Source organism: Chiloscyllium punctatum, chromosome 18 (assembly GCF_047496795.1).
Source record: "Chiloscyllium punctatum isolate Juve2018m chromosome 18, sChiPun1.3, whole genome shotgun sequence".
Lineage (NCBI taxonomy): Eukaryota > Metazoa > Chordata > Chondrichthyes > Orectolobiformes > Hemiscylliidae > Chiloscyllium > Chiloscyllium punctatum.
The window spans coordinates 46,804,159-46,828,958 of NC_092756.1; positions in this window are offsets into that span (position 1 = coordinate 46,804,159).

The following is a 24,800-nucleotide window of genomic DNA, read 5'->3' on the forward strand; positions in this document are numbered from 1 at the left end:
TTTGTGCTAGCTGGTTGAATGTCATGTACTATGCAAGTATAAATGCAGAGTGACTTGATGAGGGGTTACCACGTTTGTGGAACTTGAGAGGAAATAATACAGAGTACTAAGGAGATTGTTCAATACAGGGGAGTAACGTGAGTGTTCGGTTAAGGGGAAAAGGAATGAGAGATAAGACAGAGTGATAGAAAAAGAACGAAATAGAGAGGAACGGAGAGAGAGTTGTATACACCAGAACAGGGACAGGGACAAATGCATGGGAACGGATAAGGTTAAGTCCAGAGTACGGAGGATTAAACGAAGAACAATAGTGAGAGTACTATTTAGAGAGTAACAGGGATAATATTGAATACAGTGTGAAGGTTTAAGCAGAGTGGCTGCAATGGAGAGTAATTGTAAAAAGATTAAATGGAAAGTATGAAGAAAATAATGGGCAATAGAGAAATGATGAAATGCAGAATAATAGAGAGTAATGGTGCTTAGATGCAGAAGCATTTGTTAAGTGTGTACAAGAAAATTTTCTTATTCAGTATGCGTTCGGACCTACTAGAAAATGTGCGAAACTTAACCTACTGTTGGGAAATAAGGCAGGGTAAGTGACTGGTGTATCAGTGGGGGAGCATTTTGGGGCCAGTGACTATAATTTTAATAGTTTTAAAATAGTGATGCAAGAGTCAAGAAGTTCTAAAGTGGAGGAAGGCTAATTAGAGAAGAACTTTCAAAACCTGATGAAGGAAGACGTTCACATGATCAGGTCGGATGGAAAATTGGAAGCCTTCAGAAATAAGGTAATGAGAGTCCAGAGACAGTATATTCCTGTCAGCGTGAAAGGAACGGCTTGTAGGTACAAGGAATGCAGGATGACTAAAGAAATTGAGGGTTCAGAAACAGAATGAAGCATATGTCAGGTATAGACAGGATAGATCGAGTGAATTCTGAGAAGGGCATAAAGCCAGTAGGAGTACACTTAAGAGAGAAATCAGGAGGGCATAAAAGGGACATGAGAACAGTTTGGCAACCAGAGTAAAGGAGAATCCAAAGGAATTTCACAAATACATTAAGGACGAAAGGGTAACTAACGAGAGAATAGAGCACCTCAAAGATCGGCACGGTGGCCTTTGGAGCCACAGGAGATGGGGGGAGGTACGAAACGAGAATTTTGCATCAGTGTTTACTCTAGAAAATGACTTGGAAGGTATAGAATGTTGGGAAATAGATAGTGACATCTTGATAAATGTCCATAATACAGAGGAGGAAGTGCTGGATGTCTCAAAACGCAAAAAATAATAGAAGTCCCGAAGACCTGATCAGGTGTCCACGGAAACTTTGTGGGAAGTGATTGCTGGGCCTCTTGCTGAGATGATTGCATCATCAATAGTCACAGGTGAGGTGGTGGAAGGCTGGAGTTTAGCAAACGTGATGCCAATGTTTAAGAAGTGCGGTAAAGAAAAGCCAGGGAACTTTAGACCAGTGAACATTTTTGGAAGCTATCCTGAGGGACAGGACATACATGTATTTGGAAAGACGAGGACTGATTAGGGATAGTCAACATGGTTTTGTGCGAGGGAAATCATGTCTCAACAACTTAATTGAGCTTTTTGAAGAAATATCAAAGTGGACTGATGATGGCAGAGCAATGGGCTTCATCAATATGGATTTCAGGAAGATAATGAGGTCAGCCAGCTCCACAACATGGGGCATGAGTTCCCTGACTGGGGCTGTTAATTGGGACCGATCAGGGAAGCATCGCTGATGTCAACGGGTGAGTATCAGGGATATTGAGATGCTGACGGCATGGCTTAGTGACAGGCTTTTGTCAAAGTTTATGCACTTGTATCAAAAGCGTGCATAATGATAGGATGCCAGCATTTGAGTCGCTATTTCGCTGTCAAGTATTGTTTTCGTCAATGTGGACCAGGACCTCTGTGTCTTCACTTACCACACTATTCAACGCCTGCCTCTCTCCCACCTCAAGCCCATACCACATCCAGGAAGTGCTAAAGTTCTTCTGGGATGTGCTTGACACTGGGAACTGTCGAGGCAACATACCATTCTGGATCTGTCAAGTCAGGACTGATGATTCTGAGTCAGACAGTCATTTTAGGTTTGTCCACTGCTGCCATTTGATTTTTAACACAGCACCGACACTGACTGTATAAAAAAGGAAAAACAGAAAAATATACTGGGGAGTTGAGGGTCGATGTCCTTTTGAGTGCAGCATTGAATGACCGAAATGACAGCAAGAGAGCAAGGCTTACATGATGATGGAGAGAAATGACACAAACCAATGTTTGTACCTCAAATTTAGAGAGATCTGAGAGAAGTAAAATGTTCAAGAGAATAATGCCAATGGCAATCATTGAATGGACAGAAATGCTACTTTTTGGCTTTAGATTTATGACTAGGTTAAACATCTATAAGTTTATTGACGGCCTGAAATATTTCCAAGACGGAAATGAAGGAACAATGTCTCACCTTCTCTACATTATAGTCCACAATCTATGTGGTGCTCATTCATTCACTGAACCGGTCTGCCCCCTTTTCAGCGTTCCTATGTCATCCTTGTATTTTACTGTACCACGTAACATTATGCTCGCCAATGTAACACATGATCGTATGATCCCTGTCATTGATAGAAATTTTCAATGGCTGTATCTCAAGTAATGCTGCTTGTGGACTTGCTAATACCAACCTGACAAACTGATTATGGCACATTTTTCTTCTGCTCGCTGTTTTCTGTCCCTTATCAGTCTTCACACCAAGTCCCATTTCACCATCACTACAGGTCACGTAAACAGTATTAACTACCGAACACACATTTGTGGAATTTGACATTTTTGCACCCTTGTGTGTGCAAATTCCCTACTGGGCATATCTATCCATCTTCCTTCAAACTGTGTCATCGCATCATCAGCCAAATGTTTTAGGTTTCTTCACCATACACGTGGGTACCATTCGTGCCCATCTGCTGTTGTACAGATCATGTGTGCATCAGAGTCAGATCTCAGCTATCTCCAGTATAGTCTCATCATTGTCTGAGGATCTCTATTGATTTGAGCTTACGTAACGGTTGAAGGTAGCTTTCTGTGAATATTTTACTTGTTTCAAACGTTGCCTTCATTGAAGAAGTTATAGTTGATTGAGACGCTGTATCCATGCAAGGTGAGCAATTCTATTTCGATGTTGCATGTGTCAAAACCTGAAATGTGTCGTCTCCATTTCTCAAACAAGATTTCTACACGGTACCAGCTGCTGTTAAACGGGGAAGCGACGTCACAGTGTTGAGTAGAAAGTTCTCAGAGAGCTACGTAACAACTAGAATTTAATTTCCAAATGGTCAAAGTCAAGGGCAAGATGACTTAAAAGGAGATTTCAAAGTGGGCTGGATGGTGTTGCTTTGCCAATGCTGGCATGTGGGGTGGCACAGTGGTTATCTATGCTGCCTGACAGTTCCAGGGATTGGGTCTGAGTTGGATGTCCTTTGCACGGTCTGAGTCGATTCAATGGGCCTATTGGCCTCCATGTCCGCTGTAGGGATGTTATGAAATAACTCAATATGTGTTTTCTAATGTCAGCTATTGATCGATTGAGATTGGACTCATTCAATAAACCTCAGTTTGAAAAATATTCTGCCACAATTGGGAGTTCACTCACCGTCATCACCTGGTCATTCACATTCTTTAAGAAATGATTTGATTAACGTTGTAATGTTACACTCCCCCAGGTAATGTTAGCAAGTATAAAGGAAAGGCTTTGAGATTGAATCACATCGGCATTGAGTTCAGAGATATTGCCTGCACAAAGAGCTTCATGCAGAAAATGATGTTTTATTTTCAGCATGTGCAATTCCGGGAAATTCTCTTGCATAATTGACTTGCACAACTGAATTTATGTGAATCTGCCTGAAGATTCCCTTCAGTTTACTGCCACTGACAATTGTCCATACGCATATTGTGATCACCCTCAAACAGGGGCGGATGACTGATTTAGTTTCAAATTGCAGGGACGCTGCAGATTCCCCACTATAACAGATACCGAAGGAATTGCCTGGGATATTGAACTTTCGTCTGCCAAGCTATTTATCTTTTCTGGGAATCTCCATTTCACTTGAAGACTACCGTGGAATTGAGCAAAGCCATCATGTCGGAAAATTAAAAACGATGATATTTTTATGTATAGATTTCAATAATATTTCGAGTGAGTTTGGTTCTGGGTATTGAGTAAATAAGCAGTGGGCTTCTCTGTGCTTTTGAAGTTAATAGTTAACTTGTAGGTACTTATGTAATCACAACAATTTGTTTTTCAAACTGCTTTTGAAGTTTGGCTGTAGGCTAAAAAAAGAACTTTGTTTATTTTTGTTGTAACCCAACATGGCATTAAAATGGACCCAAAGATTTATTTGTGTGTTCTGGAATCTGAGATTACGAATAGTACACCTTTTATTTCACTTTTATCAATTTTGTCATTACTTTTAGCCCTTCTAATTTCCTGTAACTGAGTGGAATATTAGATGTGTGCTGATTTGAAGTGAATGATAGATTTAGTCAGTCACGTTACTCTGGAGTCAACAGTTCCTGTTCACCGCAGAGCAGAAATGTTGGTTTAAAAGAAAGCTCTGCATAGATTACTTAAAGCTAAGTCAATTGACAATCAGCTGTGTGGTAGATTCCGGAAGAGGTTTACTGGAATACCAGTTTAATACTTGAAATCGCAAGTCACTTAACCGAGTGTTACATACAGGGATTTTGGTGTGATCATTGTACGAGGAATATTCTGTTTGTAATCGCACCCTTGCTATTGTTTTGTCCCACCTATAAAATACGTTTTTTTTCTTTTGATTTATGCATTGCTTTTAGATTGACGATTATCCATTGACTGCATGTTCATTGCCTTTGAATCTGTGTTGTAAGTACAGAGCTCGGTATTCTATTATATCACCATTTCATTTATAGTAAACTTCTGTCTTTTTGCTGAAACAATATTTACAGCATTGGTTATGTACAATTCAGGAAGAGATTCCTTTGATGAATCAAAATAAATAAGGTGGTGATACATCAAGCTGGGGTCTGGGGTCTGGTTTGTTCTGTGTTTATATCAGCTGGTATCAGAGCAGAGGTGAAGCTGTTAAACACATCGTCTAACTCGTGAGGAACTGATTAACGAATCCTCGACTTTGATCACACTATGCTCCAACTATACCCCTCCAGTTCCATTTATACGCTCAATCCTGACCGGACACCTGAATTAAGATGCAATGTCATATGACCCCCATCGCCAAATTACTACCCCGTTACCCTGCACCAGAGGCAACACAACACAAATTCCCTCACTCCTGCCAGACCTGAAACACTGAAAATAAATTAGAAATTGGATCGCTCACAGCTGCCGTTTGTGCATAGTTCTGATCACCACCTAACCATCAGGACAGTCTTGCACTGAGAAGAATGTGGAAAATATATACCAGAATATTGCTAATAATATGGAAATTACTGCAGCGTTGAGGAAAGCTGGACACCTTAGGTTCATTTTCCACAGAGGAGAAAGAGAAAAAAAATGTGATTCATGTGTCCAAACAACTAACGTCTTGAATGGACACCTGTCACCCTGAACCAATGATCATTGAGCAGTGTACAAGAGGGATACTAATTGATTGAAGGGTTATAGGGGACATGAGGACTCACCATTTCATCCAGAGGGTAGTGGTTTGTCTGGAATTCACTTCCCAGTTTTGGAGGAGTGGGGTGCTGTGGTTGGGTGACTGCTTCAGCTGCAACGTTCAACTCATTTAAAGGATACCTGCATCTGCACTTGAAGTGATCTTCAAGGTACAATATGCTGAAAAGTGGGATTGGACAGTTACATAGATTATTCAGTCGACCCAGATATGAATGACCTTTTTCAATGCCGGGACTGATCTGAGCTTCTTTGGGATTTCAGAAAACTGAGGGGTGTTATCAATTTGATGATTAGGTTAATATTGCTTGCCTAGTTTAGTTATTTGCATTATAAATCGGTTTTAAAGAAATATTGTAGTTACCGCTGACATGATCAGAACACACCAGGGAGTCATTCTGGTCTGATTGTTATTATATTATGTTTACCGTACTCAAATTAAAGCAGCCACGTCCACTAATTGCAATAGAGAAATTGATATCTTTTGTTATTCATTATGTACTTTTTTCACAAAACGTCAACACGCACATTCTAAAACTGACTTCAACAATGCTGCGTATTGTTTAAAAAGCTTACATTTCCCAATTTGAAATGTGCATTCTTTGCTGATTCAACGGACATTCAAAGTTAGAATATTTGCGAAACATTATAAGGAGTTGTTGACCTTCCAAAACAAACCACGAGGGACATGGTAAGTTTGCAAATCCGCAGTTTATCATCTTAGAGAGGGCACAAATAGTGTTTGATGCTTTGAATAATGAAACAAAACTTTGTCAGCTCTGTAAGCATTTTCCATCGAATAATTCCATCTTCTCAAGTGCAAACAGTCACTTCTTTTGTAATGCAGCGCCAGGAAAAACGTCGGTAGGCAAACAACAGTCTAATAAATGTTCCATAGTGGATGAATGTCAACACTTTGAATCTCAACCCCATCTCTTGTTTGCAATGATAGGATGGTGTGCGAGGAGTAAACTGTGTTGATGTTTTGTTTCCAGTGACCCATGTTACGATGAAGATGATCGAATTAAGTAATTCTGTTAATATGATTTGTCTTTCCACAGATGCTGGCATACCTGCTGAGTTTCGCCATTTACTTCTGTTTCTGTTACATGTTTACAGCATCCACAATCTTTGCTTAATTTAATTCTCTTCCCAACCTGCCTCTCAGAAGCAATTCTTCGAATCATAGAACCCGACCAGACAGAAGAGGTCCTTCAGTGCATCAAGTTTGTGTTTACAAAGCTGCACTAAATCAAGACTTGTCCCAGGTTTCAACACGATAATCCTCATCATGAATTTTGCAATACTTCAAGTGTTTATCCTATTAAAGTCCGAAGCACTGAATAACAAGATCTCCTCACTCTCTGGTTGAAAGCCTTTTACTCCAATCTCCTCTAAACCTCTTACCTCTCATCGTAAAATTGACGACCACTTCTCTTCTGTCAATTTCCTGTCCCCAATCCTGGAGTGAGCCGCATTGAAACAAGCCAGGCTCGGAGGTGTCCTGTTTAAACTTGATATCGGATTACTTCCAACTGACCCAATTAGGTGCTAAGATCTTCCATTGCTCCCTGAGCAGACATGGATAATGTTTGAGCATTAATTTCCGATTTCCAATTCACTTGCTGCCTCTTTCGTTAATTTCCTGGTGATTTTGGTTCTCGCCCGGGAACGTGTGGCCTCTCCAACTGCACAACGCGCTGCCTGTTGGCTATGGCAATGTCGGGTCTCCTGTTCATTCTCACTAACATCATATTCAGTCGACTGAAGCAATTTTACTTCCCACTATGTTTTCTGAACGTTACATTTGCTTCCGAAAGCTAAGAGAAAATTTTGGGCAGACAAAGACTTGGCTGTAGTTCTAGCAACAACTGGCATTCTGCTCTGTCCCAAAAATAGAAATCCCTTCTATTTTCAGTTTCAATCTAGGAGGGTAGTTGACAACGTTCATGGTACTGCCATGTAAACTTAAGTTAATTACTGATCTCAGGTGACTGGAGTTTAACTGATTTGATAACATTTCAACTCTTTTCTTCCAATTCGTGTTAACTCTGTTGATGAGCAGTATGGCTGTCAGATACATTTTGGTGTCTCGTCGAGTCCGCAAGACACTGAGGGACCTGAGTACGGCAGAGAGTCACAACGATGCAGAGATTGCGAGTCAGAGGAAGTCGGTGATTTCCCTCTTCACCATATCCGTTAGTTTCATCCTTCTGTGGACAGTGTACGTTGCAAACAACTTATACTTCCGCATTAAAGGAACAATTCGCAGAAGGTATGGCTCGCTCGTCATTTTTATGTACATCGGAGAAATGCTGAAGGATTTCAGCTGCAGTGACACATTTATGTATGCAGTGACTCTTCAGTTTCCGAGCAAAGTTATGAAACGCGGTACAACAGCTGGTCACGTAAACTGTTCACTTCATGACTCTGCAAAACAACAAAGAGATGTTCAGACATGGCCAGAGTGTTCCCAGTGTAGGAATTGTTCATGTATGGCCAGGATTCCATCAGTGCAATGATATGGATCTGACGATAGCACCAGCGGTGGATGGTAAGGGGGAAGCAGTATGGGTTACCAATCACTATGCTCAGGAACATGCCGTTATCCCTGATTGACTGACGGTTGGAGGCACACGGGGACACCCAGACAATGAACAGCAGCAGGCCGTTCAGCCCTTCATACCTCGTTCACTCACTCTTCCAGAAAATCGCAGCTTATTCAATTGTAACATAATGATAATTGTCAGATTCTGACTTTTCTGCTCTCAACAAAACAGGTTATGACAACTCGTGAAAGGCTCCATGTGCTGTTTATCCCCTCACCTGAATGGGTTACTACTTCTTGCACATTTGATATTGAGAGAGTTCGATGAGTTCACTACCTGTCTACTCCCATCACAAGGATATTGCGTTCTCCCGCTCCAGCTCGTTCAGAAATTTTCTATGTCCCTCTCACCCCTGTCTTGCGCACTTCCCCATATCTCAGATTCTCGCTCAGTCTCTCTCTGTCTCTCTGTGTCTGTCTCGCTCCGTGTCTCTACTGTCTGTATTGCTCTGTTTGTCTCTCTCACTATCTGTTTATCTCTCTGTCTGTCCATCTCCTTCTATGTCAAACTTTCTTTGTCACGTGTCTATCTCATTCTCTGACTCTCCCTCTCTTTCCGCACTGTGTCATTTTTTCACATTCAACATGACAGACAATTGCTGTCTCAGTTTAGCACATGCTCACTTGCATTAGCTCACAACCCTTCACTCCCTATATTCAGTGATTTCTTTCTCCCCAGGAGGTGATTTTGGAAAATACAAAACGTGCAGACACAACTGGCAGTACCTTGATCAAACAATCATTACATTTCTCTAAATGAATCTCCCTCCATCTCCTGAACATTAATAGTTTCCCTCTTTCTCTATCCCCCTACACCTGTGACAACTGTGTTCTCCATGAAGTTCCCTCTCAGTTTTCGTGGGTCCTTTTACGTGTCTGTTGATTTTGCTTCATTGCTTTTGCGGGAATGTTACTGTATGTGTGTCCCTGGTTTTTGTGCTTGGGTATGTCCCTGGGTGTGACAGTGTGTGCGATTCCCCTTATGTGTGTTGCAATTATTTCGTTTATTTTTCATTACTGTGTTCATTTATTTGAGTATGTTATTCAGTCTGCATGAGAGTGTTTCCGTGAATTTGAGTGTTTTAATGTGTCTGTTATTGTGCCTGTGTGATTGTGAATCTGTGTGTTTTGCACATGTGTGTTTGCTGTGTTCTGCCTGTGTGAATGCTGTTTGTTCAGCTTTCAGGGTTACAATGTTGTGGCTGCACGACTGTGATTCTGTGTGTTACTGTCATATTGTCACGATGGTTCTGCGACTCCTTGTGTGTTTGTCATTGAGTTTAGGTGTATTATTGTGGGATGACGTGTGTGTTTTTGACTGGCTGTGCTCCTGTTTACCACCGTGAATGTGTTATTGAGATTGTGTTTGGCTGGCTGTATGTGTGCTGAGATCTTTCTGTTCCCCAACCAGGATCTTTCTCTGCCTGTCTGTGGGTGCATCACTTTGTTTCTGAATGTCACTCTGTCCCTGTATGTATTTACGTTTGTGGTTCTGTAAAAACGCTACAATGTGCTCATGCATGTATCTCAAAATGTTTCAGTAAGTTCTTGCAGTTTGGTGTATAATGTCACTCACTCTGAATTCATGTCTATATGTGTGGACGTGGATTTGATTCTGTACCTGTGTACACATGTGTTCCCATGTCAAAGCATGACTGTTTTATGTGAGTGTGTGCAGATTTGTTTCTATATCTCAATATGACTGCATTTTTGTGCGTGTGCATTCTGCCTGTCTATTGGTATGTTCCTATATCTCTCAGTATGCCTGTTTGTGTGGGTGTGTGTCTGTCTGTGTGGGTGTGGCTGCATTAATGTGTCAGTGTATTGGTGTGATCCCAAACTGCAATCTGATTGTTTTGTTGTGTGTGTTTTTGAGGGTTTGAGAATGTTTCTGCAGTTGGTGTTTAAGTATGTTCCATCATTTCATAAGATTTTTTTTAAAATGTGTAAGTGTGTATGTGAGATTGGGTGTGTTCCTGTTGCTGTTTGTCACCATGTTCCTCTATCTCACTTTGAGTGTATTTCTGTGCGGGGGTGAGTTTGTGTGTCTTTGTGTTGGTGGGTGTGGCTCCGTGGCCCTCGATGTGTTGATATATTTCTCGATCAGCATGAGATTCCCATGAAAAAAGGCAAGTGAACCATATAGCATGACATGGTGCACAAATTACACACAGTGGTGCATTTGTGGGAATTTGTGAAAGATCCAAATATTAATACCTCTCCTTCCTGAACCCTGAAAGCTGAACGGTTACTTCTGTTCAAACACCTGTGTTACGAACTGAACAAGTCAGGGGAAGACTTTATAAAAAGCTGGATGTCAGCACTTTGTTGTATGTTTCAACCTCACATGTAATATATAAATATTGTTTTATGTTAGCGCTGCTTGTGTCCATACATCAATATTTTTATGATGTTGGAGCATAATTAGGGCATTCAGCCCATCGAGTCAGCTGTACAATTTAATCATGAACGCTCTATTTCTCCATCCCATTTTCCTGCCTTATCTCCGCAGTCTTTGATCCCCAAACAAATAACAAATCCATATATCTCTGTCCTAAATACATTCAATGACCTGGTCTCCACAGGCGTATGTGACGACGATTTCCATAGATTAACCACAGATAGGCTGAAGAAAATCATTCTCAGCTACATTCCAAGGTCTGAGCCAGTTTCCTCCGCTCCTAGTCTCTCCTATGTGTGGAAACAAACAGAAGTTGAAATAGGATAACACTTCACAAAGGCAGTACAATGCTGTTTCTGATGCGTTGGAAAACGGTTCCGAGATCAGATTGGATTTGGTGAACGAGACGTGTCCAAGTACGCAGCAGAAAACCTGGTTGAGTACACCACCATCGTCACAGACTTCAAAAGCAAATATGTGGAGGATTGCTTGTCAAAGAAATCAATCTGAGAGTCCCCCAATCGTAGACCTTGGATAAACGAGAAATCTACTCCCTACTGAAAGCCACGCAAGCAGCATTCGAGTCGCAATCCAGAACAGGGAAAGTGAAGATGACATTCCCAAAGCCATCAGGGATGCCAAAGGAGCGTACCAGACCAAGATAGAGGCCTAACCCTACAAAACAGAATCCAGCCACCTCTGGAAAGGCCTAAACAATATGACGGGATAAAAACTGAAGCAGAGCAAGACAGCGGACGAAGACACATCCCTCCCTGAAGCGATTAATGCTCTGCTTGGTTTAAGCAGAATGCGAGTGGTGCAGTGATGTATGCCCCAAAATCCGCTGACGCATCTACTCCCTCAGTTACCACTGCCGACATCAGAACAGTGTTCTTGAGAGTCAACCCAATCAAAGCGATGAGCCATAATCGAGTCCCTGGCCATGCACTTAAATCCTGCATGGACCAACAGGCGGATGTGTTTACTGAAATCTTCCAACCCTCTCTCCATATAGCTGAGTTCCCCATTTGCTTCATGAAGACATCTGCGCACTGGCACATTAACACAACCCCTCGCACTCTCTCTCCCTCTCTCGCTCTCCTTTCTCTATCTCTTTCTCTCTTTCTCTCTCTCTCTCTCTCACACACACACACACACATCGAAATACAGTCATACTGTGATATAGAAACAAATCTACAAACATACAAAGACAAATAGTAACAGGAATATCGCAACTGGCCATTCAGCTCCCTCAAGCCTAATCTGCAATTCAATGGTTGATCTGTAAGGTAACTTCATGCAGCTATGTTTGTGACTTATCCCAAAATACGTATGCATAACAAGAAGCATCTATCTTAGATTTAAAATAAATGACTTTTACAGCATTCACTGCCATTTGTGGAAGAGACTTCCAAACATCCGCTACCTTTTCTGTGTGAAAGTGCTTCTTAATATCTCTGCTGAACGCACTGACCATAATTCATAAACTCCTTCCCTTTGTCCGCGAAACACCAAACAGGGGAGAAGGTTTATCGCTATCTGACCTGAACCGTCCTTTCGAAAGGAAATGGGCTTAATTCGTACAGTCTGTCCTCATGTCTAACCCTAAATGTGCGATTTTCATTCTTGAAAATCTAACATGTACTTGCTCGAAGGGCAATATATCCTCCTGAAAGTGTGATACTGGGATCTGCTCCCTGTACTCCCAGTGAGATCTAAGCAGGACCATTCAAAGCTGCAGCATAACTTCTTCAGCTTTATGATAGATGAGCTACTACCGATTTCGAGAGCATTCATTGCCCTCTCCAGAGAACAGTTAAGAGACCACCACCTTGCTGTGGGTTGTGAGTCACATATAGGCCAGACAAGGTAAAGATGGCAGTTTCCCTCCCGAAAGGCTGTGAACGAAACTTTACTTGTTGAATTATTTTTTTCCTCTTGGACATTGCGAAGGCAAAACGATCAATCAACGAGTTGACCATTTCCCTGCAAACATCGACAGAGTCCCCTGTTGGCTTCCTTTTCGTTTGGTCTGATCTACCTGCTTACTTAGTGGGTCTGGTTTTACACTTATGAAGAGATATGCAAATTATGTTTGTAATACAGATAGATAAATATACAACTTTACAAAACCAGTCTTTCCCTTTCATATCCAGAGTAACCTTACAGTTCTGAAATATCTATATCCGTACACGAGCTTAAGATATGTTCGTGCTTGATGCGTATTCAATAGTGTTTACGCACTTGAAAAACACAGCTTGTCGAACTAGAGTTGGGGCTGTTTTCCTTCTCACATGGTTCTGCTTTATTGTCCTAATGTTCTCTGGAGTGCAGTTGGGAGCTCTCTGATTTGAATGTTTTTTTTCTCCTTTGATGTGGAGGTGCTGATGTTGGACTGGAGTGGACAATGTCAGAAGTTACATGAAACCACTTTCTCGTCCAACAGATATAATTGGAATCACAAGATTTCGCGTGAGCTCTGACATTTTAGTTCGTTATCCAGGACATGTCCGACTGCTGTGGTTTAGCAGTAGTTTGATGTAACAATGTAATTGGTATAATTTAAATTCAGCTTCTATTACAGGAAGGGTGTTACATGAGACAGCATTCGATATTATAATATCCCCTTTTACATGGACCGGTCTCAAAAGCATATCTACAGAAATTCAGGTTTTTTATTCCATCCGAAAGCTTGTCGCAATATCTCATCAACAACCCCTCAATTATCAATCAAGGTGAAGGCTTGCATATCTCTCTGAGTTGATTCAGTTTGACAGTGGATGCTGCAAGCTTGTTGGCTTAATATCTCAGTTCCACTGTCCAATTAACAATGGTTCAATGTGATCAATCAAATCAATTAGCTGGCGTACCTGGGCCTATCACACCAACACCACAGTCGACACCAGAATTTCTCTTACAGGTTCACAACACTGCTGCCGTAGACACCAGAGATGCCATCTTCCTCCACCATCACCACAAAAAGCACGAGAAGACAATGATGAGGATGAGAATAAAGAAGATCAAAGGATATGACTGACCTGGTGCTGGAAACCGAATCGAGCAAACAGCATGAACATGGCCTGCTCTGCCACAAGGAACAGTATAGGAAAATGTACCAGGATGAGAACGTTTCAGCTGCAAGGTGACATGAGAGTGTCTGTGATTGGTTTCATTCAGATCCACTGACATCAAGCCGTTGTTCGTCTCTTACCATTGCCTCCTGCTGGTCAGCAACGGGAGGTGGAGTCTGAATGTGAAACTGCGTAGCCCACAAAACAAGGAGCTGGTCAAAACGATTAGACTGGTTGGAGAAGAGTGAAGGTCCAAAATGAGTCTTCCTCAAATATCCAGGAAACAGTCAAGCGGTGCATCAAGAGGATCATTCTTTTCAAATGTCTTCTTACAATAGAGTAACATGCAAAACTGGCGAATATACACCAGAGCATGCAGAACCAACCCCGCTGTACTCAAAGGGGCTCAATATCACGGAGGAAACCCAGGAGGTGAAGGGGCAGCAAGCCTTGCTCTTTTCTTTGGAAGCCTCTGAGATTATCTCCCGGTCAAGTGTCCATAATGTGTAATGGAATGAGACGTACTCACTTTTGATCCTCAGAATGAACAAATGGAGATCTCTGTGCTCAGCCACCAGAAGGAAGAAGATGGCTCGCTAATGTCATCCCAGTCTGACATCCTGAGGATCAACAATTGCTTTTATGCTGGACTCTATGATGCAAAGCCCAAAGACACTGCGACCTCCCATTAGTTTCTGTCCGCTATTGTAGAGGTCTGAGATGGCAGCACAAGAGAGAGGCTGCATCAGCTGTTATCTCTGGATGAACTGACCAAAGCCCTCCAATCCTTAAAAACGAGTAAATTTCCTAGAAGTGATGGCTCACCAGACAAGTGATGAGCAACTCTGTTAGATTTGTTTGGCGATTACCTGCTGGAAGTGAACGACAGCATGCTGTCAACAGGTAACTTGTGTGAATCCATAAGGGAAGTTATCACCCCTTCACCTACAATCACAATGTTTACATGGATGACGAAGGACAGATTTTACGCTGAATGCAGATCACGAAAGTCTGACTGAAGTTATTCACAACCTGATCAGGTCTTCCTTGTGATACGTGATTCACACTGAACAAACTGTTCTGTATTGTGCAGAAAGACACCCGAGATCCTTGCACTCCTTAAGGATATGCTCACCTCTTATGCAGGACAGGTCTGCTTCATCAAGCTGGACCAGGAAAAGGTCTTTGCCAAGATATCGCACAACTACATGTGGTGTGTGCTCTCTAAAGTGGTCTTTGGGAGGAAATCCGCACATGAATCCATCTGCTGCACACCAACATCGGCAGTGCAGCCTTAATCAATGGGTGGCAATCAGAAAACTTCTGGATCAGATCGGACGGACTACAAGTCCACAGCACGGACTACAAAATCTTCACCAGGGTGCTGTCTTCTCGCCTGGCTTCTGTGCGGGCCCACATGATTCACCCGGACCAGTCCTACATGGTCCCGGGCCAGAGGATACACGAAAACGTCCACCTGCTCCGGGACCTGATTCATTTCAGTCGACAGGCTGGTCTGTCGAGTGCCTTCCTGTCTCTCAACCAGGAGAAGACGTTCGGCAGGGTCAATCACGAGTACCTGCTCGGGACTCTGCGGGCATTCGAGTTCGGGACTCGGTTCGTCGCTCTGATTCGAATTTTGTACGCCGCCGCAGAGTGTGTGGTTAAAGTTAACGGGTCCCTGACGGAACCCCTTCGCTTAGGGAGAGGAGTACATCAAGGCTGCCCCTGTCCAGCCAGCTGTATTCCCTGTGCATGGAACCTTTCCTGCGCCACTGGCAGAGGAGGTTGTCAGGGCTGGTTCTGCATGGCGCGCACGGTCTGTGTCATCTCGGCCTACGCCGATGACATGGTCCACACTTTCACCCACCCGGCTGACCTGGGGAGGATGCGCGAGTGCCAGGCAATGTACTCGGCAGCATCTTCCACCAGGATCAACTGGGCCAAATGTTCCTGACTACTGGTCGGTCCGTGGCGGGTGGACTCTCTGGCTGAGGAATTACAAGGGTTCAGCTGGAGTGCCACCCATCTCCTCTACATGCGGGTCTACCTCAGCCCGGCTGAAGAATCCTGGCCGACCAACTGGCAGGAGCTGGAGGCCAAAGTCTCAGCTCGCCTCGGCCGCTGGACAGGACTGCTCCGAGTGCTATCTTACAGGAGTCGAATGCTGGTCATAAACAAGCTGGTGTCCGCCATGATGTGGTACTGGCTGATCACTTTGGTCCCTCCTCCTGGCTTTGTCGCTGAAATCCAGAAAACGTTGGTCTACTTCTGGGACAAAAAGATGTACTGGGGCGCTGCGCAGGTTCTGAGTCTCCCTATTGAGGAGGGCGGTCTGTCGCTGGTGTGCGTCCGCACCCAGGTCGCGATGTTCTGCCTTCAGAACTTGCAGCGAAACCTTTTCATCGAGCCTACTCCTACGTGGTGCACCCTGGCGATGTATTTTTTTCTGCCAGGTGGGTAACCTCAACTACGACACATAGCTCCTGTTCGTCAACCGTGATGGTTTGGATGTCGCCCTCAAGACGCTGCCTGTCTTTTACCAGGACATGATCACTGCCTGGAATGGTCGAACTACGCCGTGTCTACCCTCCGGCAGAAATAGCGGAAGTCGTCAGGGAGCCGTTGCACAGGAATCCGCAACTCTGTACTCGCGGGTTCGAGTAGCTGTCGGAGGGGAGGGCCATGGTGGTGAGGGTGAGCAGGTTCGGGGATGTGCTGAGTGCCGGGGGCCTGGGCTGGACGCTGCCGCAGGACATATCGAGCAGGGCAGCTGTAGACGTCCAGTACGTGGCCAGAGCCATCCGACGCCTTAAAACGGCGGTGCTCGGACCCGACGTAGTGCACCAGTTGGAGGACGCTCACGTGTGCGATGGCATCCCGTCCACGCTCACCCCATCCCGGACGGAATTTCACATTGGGCCCAAAAGTCCCGTACATCCCGCGGGACCCTCTGTCCCACAACCTGAGCCAACTCCGGAATTTTTATTTTGTTCCCTTTCAGGGGGTAAAATGGCGGGACCTGTATAGACTGCTGCTGCACACCGTCCACCTTGTTCCCTCATCCACCGTCTGGACAGGCCTTGGCGTGCCCATTTGCCACCGGGTGGTGGGGATTCCCAGTGGAGGGCTCTCTATGCGGGACTCCTCACCCTTTCTCTCGGCGCTCCGAGGTGCAGTGTGCTGCACACAGCGGTCCCCTGCAACCACAGATGGCGGTGGTTCATGGCCGCCAAACCCAACTGCTTGTTCTGTGGCACTGTGGAGTCCGTGGACCATGTGTATATTGGGTGTGGGCGTTTGCACTCCCTTTTTGATTTTCTTAAAAACCTCCTCCTCTGCTTTTGGTTCCACTTCAGTCCGACACTCCTGATCTTCGGGCACCCGGTACGGCGGAGGGAGGGCAGGTCTGAAGACCTCCTCGTGGGTCTGCTCCTGGGCCTGGCCAAACTGGCCATAAACAGGTCCCAGCAGCGGGCCTTGGAGGGGGTTGTTAAGGCCGACTGCCTGCCCCTCTTCTGCGTTTACGTTAGGGCGCGGGTGTCCTTGGAGAAGGAACACTCTGATTTGAGCTGCCTTTTATTTTTGGCTATGATGTGGAGGTGACAGCATTAAAATGGGGGGAGACAATGTTAGAGGTCACACGATACCAAGCTATTGTTCAACAGGTCCAGTTGAAAACACAAGCTCTCGTGTGATTTCTGACCTTTTTTTAGCCAGTCATTCAGGTCATGTTCGATCAGAATTGTTTCGTTGCCGTTTGAAGTAACAATGTACTCAACGTAATTTAAATTCAGTTACTATCATAGAAAGTGTGGTACATAAATAGCATTTAATATTTTGATGTCATCTTTTTAAATTAAAGATCTCAAGAAACGTTCTACTTAAACTCAGAACTATTTTTCAATCCGAAAACTTGTGGCAATGTCTCATCACCAATCCATTCAATTTTCAGTCAAAATGAAGACTTTCATATCTGTCTGGCTTGATTGAATTTGACAGGCAAAGGGGCAAGTTTCCTGGTTTAACATCTCAGTTCCATTGTCTCATTAACACCAGTTCAATGTAATCGGTCAAGATAATGGGATTGTGTACCTGGGCCTACCACTACCAACACCAGCATTCAAATTCCAGTTCATAAAGCTGCTGCTGTAGACACCACTGATACCACATTCAGCAACCGTCATGGCCAAAAGCAAACAAAAGTAAAATTGAAGACGAGAGAGCAAAGAAGAAAGAAGGTTGCAACCAACCTGGAAGCAAATGGACACAACAACATGAATGCTTTTGAAACGATCACAACGAAGGTTGAAGGGGAATTGCGCAGGCTTGGAACGTTTCACCTGTGAGGTTAGATTGGAGAGACTTGGATCGGTTTTGGGCAGATTCACCGACGTAAACCCGGTGTTCCTCCATGATCACTGCCTCCTGCTGGCCAGCAAGGGAACGTGTAACCTGATGGTGAAATTGCTGAACCAAGAGAACACAGGAGCTCAAAAGGGATTCCACAGTTTGGAGAACAGTGACATCCCTCTTTCAGTCTCTCTCGGACTTGTGGGAAATAGTCAAGGAAAATATAAAGAGGATCTTTAGCAGGGAGAACTGTCCAAAATCCAAAAGAGCGTGCAGAACCTACACCTACTGCAGGCGATGGAGGTCGATGTTTTCACTAATCTTTAGCAAGCCTTGCTCTTTACATCAGAAGCCTTCAAGGTAACTTCCTGGTCCATCATCCACAACGTTGAGTAGAGTGAGTCCTGCGCATTATTGTTCTTTCCAAAAATGGACAGCGGGAGATCAGTGATCAGCAGCTTGAAGGAAGAAGATGGCTTGGTAATGTCCTCTCAAAATGACATTCTAAGGATCAGAAAATCCTTTTCTGTTGGTCTCTACGATATGAAGCCAACTATCACTGCAAATCTCCCAGTCATTCCTGCCCAATATCACGGAGGTCTTAGACAACAGCACCCGGGAGATGCGACAGCAGCCATTCTCCCTGAATGAGCTGACAAGGCTTTTGAGTACTCAGAAATGTGTAAAATTCCCAGAAGTCACTGCTTTCCCACCAAATTGTGTCAAATCGTTGGGATATGATTGGCCAGTACCAATTCATAATGCACAAGAAAAGGTATCTCGCCCCTCCTCTACAATTCGAACGACAAGTTGGAGGACTGGCAACCTGTTTCATTGCTGACTGCACATTAAAAAATCTTATCTCAGGTCATAACCAACCAGGTCAGATCTACTCTGGGATCAGTGATTTAAACCGATCAAACCTGTCCTGTAGTGGGCAGCACGAACAATGAGAGCCTTTTTCTCCTGAGGGACATGATCACCTACATACAGGACAGGGGAGATGGAGGCCTGCCTCATCAGCCTGGACCAGGAGAAGACCTTTGACAGGATATTGTACAGCTAAGTCTGAGATGTGCTTTTCACATTGAGTTTTGGTGAGGATGCACCAAATGTATTCTACAGGTCCTAGAGTCATAGAGATGTACAGCATGGAAACAGATATTTTTACTGCTTCTGCCGTCAATGGCTGGGAATCAGAGGGCTTCCTGATCAGATCCAGAGTTAGTCAGGGCTGCCCATTCTCACCTATCCTGTTTTGTTGCTGATCCCGAAGCACCTGAATAATTGTTGCAATGCATTCAGACATTTCTCCCTCTTTTGCCATTGTGCTCATTTATACATCAACTCTCTATTTTGATTCAGGACGCAAGTTTCTTCATTCTCCATGGTGGCAAATAATTCGAGTATGTTGAGATCACTCTTCCCCAAAACAATAAAATTGCAAAATCATGCTTTTGCATTGTGTACGTACTATCTGGAGAAAGCATATTTCATTGCTGCGTGTTTACATCTGTGCTCTTGTATCAATTCAAGACTGTGAGAAGTAATAAGTTAATTCTTTCAAAGTGGTATCTCTGTCCAAATACCGAACACATCATCATAAATAATAAGTTAGAAAGGTGAGGTTTCAAAAGTAACTTATCACTTTAAGATTAGATTACATTACAGTGTGGAAACATACCCTTCGGCCCAACATGTCCGCACCGACCCGCCGAAGTGTAACCCAACCATACATTTACCCCTTACCTAACACTACAGGAAATTTAGCATGACCAATTCACCTAACCTGCACATCTTTGGACTGTGGGAGGAAACCGGAAAACCCCACGAGGAAACCCACGCAGAAATGAGGAGAACATGCAAACTCCACACAGTCAGTTACCTAAGGCGGGAATTGAACCCGGGTCTCAATAGCATACGCTATTGAGGATCTGGCTAGAAAAGTAACATTCAATTAAAAGCAAACCACGCTTCCAATGTATTCAGATCGCACCAGGCCCAGAACCCTCACCAATAAATGAAATGTCGACGCTCTTCCCCTTGGAACCAATATTTCCAGCCACACATGCAATAATCAAATGAGCACTTGGAGTAACCCAAGGATCAGCTGTTCAATTTCTTGCCGGATTTGCTCAATTCGACTTTCAGAAACCCCAAGCTTTTCCTTCTGGTAATATTTGTGATGAGGTCAACCAACTGGACCTCATCGGATATGAGTTCCCTGATTGTGGCTATTAATATGTCTCAATCAGTGAGCCCTTGTTGACCTAAAAAGGATGAATGTCATGGATATGGAGATGTTGAATGCCTAAGGCAGTGAGAGACTATTGTCACAGGCTGTGCTTTTGTAAATGAGGAATGATTAATGTTGGATTCTGACCTCTGAAGGGCTATTTCACCACTTAACATTGTTGATGCCAATGTTGAGCAGGACCTGTGGTTCTTCATTTTCTTCACTTTCCCGCTTCAATTCTGTTGAGATTGTTAAGACCGACAATGTGTCGTCTCCGGTAACCAGCTATTTTTCTTTCATGCTACAGCTGCTATTAAACAGGGAAGCCACAAACCATTGTTGAGGAGAACATTTCTCTAAGAAACTCTCAACCGGAATTAATAGCCAAATGTCAATGCCAAGTTAATAACAATATGATGTAAAATAAGATTTCCAAGTTGGATGGATAGAATTGCTGTGTTAATGCTAGTAAATAGCGTGCCACAAGGTCTAATTGATTAACCCTGCTGCCTCACAGCGCCGGGGGTGCGTCTGCGTTGGATGCACTTTGCAGGGTCAGTGTGGACTCGATGAGCCGATTAACCCGCTTCCACACTGTAGAGATTCCAATAAATGGCTCAACATGCATGTTCCCATGTTTGCTATTGACCGATTCGGATTTTAATTATCGAATAAACCTAAGTTCTAACAATGAACGATCACAACTCAGAGTTAACACACCGCTGTCACCTGTTTGTTCAAATTCTTAAATAAATGATTGGAACCACGTTGTCATGTCATTGTCCCCCAGAGGTATCAGCAGGTATAAATGAAAGACTTCGGAATTATATCATCTAGGAATTTCGTACAGAGAGAATGCTTGTACAAATAGACTTTTGTTGAAAATGACTTTTTCAATTCATCAGATGTGGAAAATCATTTACACGAACATTCCGATTGTAATAATTCCTGGTAAGTGCCTTACACATCTGACATTGTCTGAGTCTTTCTGACGATTCATGCTATTACTCAGAATGACGCATTGGTAGTAATCGCACACTCTGCAGTAATTGCCCAGGAAATTAAACTTTCCGTGGTGTAATGATTAATCTCTTGTGGCAAGCCTGCAGAAATCTCAATTCAAGCGGAGACTACGCTGAATTTCGATGGTATTAAGGAAGCGAGTCTCTTTTTAAAAATATATATACAGTGGTATTTTTATGTCGAGAATAGAAAAAAACATCGGGAGAGATTTATTTTCTGTTTTTTGAACAAATCAGCTGTCGGTTACTCTGTCCTTCTGATGCTAACATTAAACTTCGAGGTATTCCTGTTACCACAGCAATTTGCTTCAAAACCGTTCTTTAAAAGTCTGGCCGTGGGTTGAATGGCTTTGTGCACGAGTCCACATTGTTTTTTTTTAAAATTATGGTTTATCACACAGCATGGTATCAATGGTATCTACAGGTTTGCTCGAGAGGTCAGCAACATGAGATTCAGAATGAATCGGTTAATTTTTATCATTTTTCTCATTTGTTTCAGTCTTTTTTATTTCCTGAAACTGGGCGGATTCACAAAACTTTCCTCATGAGAAGGGGATGCGAAAATTAGTCAGCTTTCGTACCTTGGAGTGAACACTTCTGTTCATCCGAGACAGATTTGTTGGGAGAAAAGATGCTCTGAAGAGATTACTTAACGCTGAGTACATTCACAATCAACTTTGTGATAGTTCCAGAAAGAAGTTCACTGCAGCTTCACTTTAAAAGTGGCAGGCACAAGTCATTTGAGCAAATGTTAGATCCAGGGACCCTGGATATTATACGAGGGGTATTTTCTTTGGAAAGACAGAGCAGTTGTATATTAAGTAATAAGCTGCTTTCTTTCGTTTCATCTATGCATTGTTTTGAAGTTAATGAGAATTATACACACTGCATAATCATTTTCTTTGATTCTGTGTTATAAGTCTAGAGTTTGCTTTCTAATATTTTATCATTTCTTTTGAAATAAACTTTGTTTTTGACGTGGGCGCAATATTTGCAGCACTTTGAGTATACTATTCAGCAAGAGATCACTTTGTTAAATGAAAAGACATAAGATTATAATCCATCAAACTGGATTTCGTTCTGGAGATCTGGCTTGTTTTGTAATTAATCAGTTGATATCAGAACAGAAGTGAGGCTACTAACCACATATCCTAACGCCTGATTAACTGACACCACACTTCAATCAGACTATGCCCCAACTATACCTCTCCAGATCCATTTTACGCTACCGATCACACATCCAGACTTAGATGAAATTGCATATTACCTCGACCAAAATAGGAATCTCTCACACTGCAACAGAGCCAATGCAATACAAATTCCCTCACCGCCGCAAGATTTGTAGCACTAGAACTACGTGAGCCACTGGGTGGCTCACACGTATGGTTTTATGAACAATACTTTGTCACCACCTAGCAGTGAGGACAGAATTGCACTGTGGCAGTTTCGAAGAGATTGACAAAAATGTTGCCATTATGTGGAAATTACTGTAGAATTAAGGAAAGATGGATAGTGTTTGGGTCATTTTACTTTGAACAGAGGTGAATGAGAGGTGATGTGATTGAAGTCATCAAAATAATCAGGGTCATAGATGGAGATCTATCACGCTGAACACAGGAACATTTATCAGAAGAAACAGAGTAATACAAATTGATGGAAGGATTATCGGGTACACGAGACCGACCGTTTCATTCAAAAGGTGATGCGGCGTCTTGAACTCACTGCCCAGTTTCGCTGGGAGCTTGAGGTATCAAACCACAACTCATTTAAAGGGAACCTGGATCTGGACTTGAAGGAAAATTGCAATACTGTGGAGTGTTAAAGTGAATTCCAGAGTGCAATGACGACCTTCCATTTGTTCCATGAAGAAGTGTTTGTATCTCAATAGTTTTTACAATGCATGAAGTAATTCTTGCGGAGGAATGATTTTTAACTAAGTTTAGAAATCAGGAATTAATCAATTAGATTATTACAGCAGTTCAGGCAGCATCCTTGTTTAGTTATTCTCATTATTAAAACATGTTTTTTTTTTAAAGCAAATGTTGTGAAAGGTTGCACTGTTTTTGACCTGCTGGGTAATGACATTATCACTTGAAATGTTAATTGCCCCTGACATAATCAGAACACAAGAGAGAGTCAGATACAAATTTTTATTATGTTGGATCTTATTTGACATGGATTGGAGTACTGAATTCACTATTTTTTGTGGTTCTGTTCGCCGAGCTAGGAATATGTTTTGCAGACGTTTCCTCCCCTCTCGAGGTGACATCCTTAATGCTTGGGAGACTCCTGTGAAGCGCTTCGGTGATGCTTCGTCCGGCAGTTATTGTGTTTTGTATCTGCCGCTTCTGGTTGTCAGGTCCAGCTGTCCGCTGCAGTGGCCGGTATATTTGGTCCAGGTCGATGTGCTTATCGATTAAATCTGTGGATGAGTGCCATCACATGTTTTCAGCATTCAAAGCCCTTACATTTATTTCATTAAAATGGTTCACTTCCCAACCTGACTCGCTGAAGTGCTTCTCAGAATCATTAAAAAAAGACAGAATATTTCATTTGGACAATTAAGTTTGTGCTATCAACGCGACACAAAATCTACGATCGTCCTGGCTTCCAGCAATATGCTCGTAGCCTCGTATGTTATGAAGTTTCAATTATTCATCCAGGTAGTTTTAAAAGTTTGTGAGGTTTCCTGATTCCACTACCCTCCCAGGAACTGAATTACCAGACCCCCACCATGCTTTGGGTGAATACCTCTTCCTCACATTCACTCTAAACCCCTTCCCTTTCATCTAACAAATTAGGCCACGATGGCAATTTCTAATTTCCGATTAGAGTTGTACTGGAAAAGCACAGCAGTTCAGGCAGCATCCGAAGAGCTGTAAACACGACGTTTCGGGCAAAAGCCCTTCATCAGGTTTTTACCTTATTTCTGATTTCCATTTTATCGACTCCTTTAGTCAATTTCCGGGTGATTTTGGTTCTCGCACGTGGAAAATGCAGCCTCTCCAACTGCACAAGACGCTGCCTGTTGGCCATGACAACATCAGATATACTTTTCATTCTCACAGACATCATGCTGTGGAGATTCAAATACTTGTACTTCCCAAAATGTTTCCTGAACTGTGTACAGTGCTGTTGCTGTCCCGGCTCGAAAAGCGGCAGATTGTTTTGTTTGGTTCACTGTCCTTTTCTCCTTTGATCGTTTTGTAGCAATTTGCTGCCTGAAAATGAAGAGGAAATGTTGGAGAGAGAAAGCCTTGGTCGTGACTCTGGCTGCAACCGGCATTCTGTTCTTTTCAAAGGACATTCTCTCCTGTTTTCTGTATAAACCTGGGAGGATAGTTGAAGATATTCCAATACACTGCCATATGAAGTCAAATTATTTTACTGATCCCAGGTAGCTGGGATTTAGGTGGTTTGGTTACATTTTAACCCG